General features: G+C 49.0%; 1 non-coding gene across 1 annotated transcript; it reads right to left on the minus strand.

The window, feature by feature from the left end:
- Positions 1–954: 954 nt before the first annotated feature.
- Positions 955–1,044, minus strand: LOC120224420. The gene has a single exon (XR_005526563.1). It is a non-coding gene; the product is annotated as a small nucleolar RNA SNORD116 (small nucleolar RNA).
- Between the last annotated feature and the right edge of the window lie 696 nt (positions 1,045–1,740).

Consider the following 1,740-nt stretch of genomic DNA (forward strand, 5'->3'; position numbering starts at 1 on the left):
GCTGGCAGGCCACGCCGCAGGCTTTTCCGGCCCAGCCTGGTCGGGGGGCAGTGGGGAGGAGGTCAGACCCCTGCGCCCGAGGGCGAGGGGCCCGCCGGAGTGGCCGGGTGCGCCAGCTCGGGCCGTCACCAGCGCCGAGAGGCCTCCGCAAGGATGCAGCCCGCGGCGGGGGTTGAGGCCCTTTCCCACGTCCCTTGGTCACCTTCATGTCCCTCACCGAGGACTCGAAGGAATGCAGCCCCCGGCGGGAGCCACCCCGACAGGGCGATGCGTTTCCTTCACGATGGGAACCCGAATGGTCTCTGGTGTTCCCGTCGGTCTCTGTCCCTTGTCGCACAGGGAGTCCTTCACCTCGTGGCCGACGGCGCGCCTGCGGTGACCCTTTCTCTTGAGGAGGGTGGTGCAATCGCACGGACATGTGAGACACGTGACCTGGTCCCTGCTGGCCACGTTGGGAATCGCTGGCCACGGCGGGAAGAGCCCCTGCGTCTGCCTGTCGAGTCCCTCTGTGTTTTCGTTCTGCCATGCGTATTGGCAGCATGCTCATCCTGTAAGTGACGGCAGGAGTAAGAGCGTGTTCCTGACTGTGTTGTGGTATAGTGTTTGATTGCTAGGAATGGGTGTTTATCGGGGGAGGTTGTTCTCGCCAACAGTGCTGTCTGGGGCTATACTGTGCCAGAATACCCGCTATCGTCTCCTCATCCCTTTATCATATCCATACCATTGAAATTTTGGGGCTTTTTTTTTAACTAGCCACTGAAACTTTAACTTCATTTTTTTATCTTAGTACCTGTGATTTTTGGACACACTTCCAATAAAGGGTTTGGGTTTTCAGACACTTAGCCCCTACTAGTCTCTCCTGTGCTAAGGCACTATCTGGGGTAGGAATTTCCACAATATGACCAAAGGAAGAATCTCTCTCAAGCTTAGCCTCAGTGGTGGCTACAACATGATGGATCTCAATTTCAATAATACTATAATGAGTTTTCATTCATTTTGTTTAGCATTTTCAAGCAATGTTGTTGATTTTGTCATTATGGATACAAGCATACATTGGGATGCCAGCACACAGAACAGGATGTTTGGGGAGCTCGCTGGGGTAATTCGATGGCCTGTCATCCTTCAGCAGCCTTTGCCCATGCATAGCCATGCCTCTGAGCCAGTGGAACTCTTAGATCCTTTCCATTGCCAACTTCTCATACTGAAAGCATACTTCATATTCTCTCTCTCCCTCTCTCTGCCTGTTCCCTGCTCATGTGCATCCTTTGTTCTTATGAACAGACCCATAACTAGTGAAGAAATTGGATCAGTGTTCAATAATCTTCCAACAAATAAGATCCCTAGGCTAGATGGCTTCCCTGGGGAATTCTACCAGACATTTAAATCAGAGCTCATACCTATTCTTCTCAAGCTACTCCAAAAATTAGAAGTGGAAGGAAAACTTCCGGACTTATTCTACCAAGGCAGCATGTCTTTGATTACCAAACCACACAGAGACCCAGCAAAAAAAGAGAACTATAGGCCAATAGCCGTGATGAATATGGTTACAAAAATCCTCAACAAGATACTAGTAAATTGAATTCAACAGCACATAAAAAGAACTATCCACCATATTCAAGTGGGATTCATTCCAGGGTTATAGGGCTGGTTCAATATTCGCAAATCAATCAATGTGATACATTGCATAAACAATCATAAAGATAAAAAAAACACATGATTCTGTCAATAAATGCATAAAAA

Source organism: Hyaena hyaena, unplaced genomic scaffold (genome assembly GCF_003009895.1).
Source record: "Hyaena hyaena isolate Hyena2069 unplaced genomic scaffold, ASM300989v1 scaffold_1194, whole genome shotgun sequence".
In the NCBI taxonomy this organism is placed as follows: domain Eukaryota; kingdom Metazoa; phylum Chordata; class Mammalia; order Carnivora; family Hyaenidae; genus Hyaena; species Hyaena hyaena.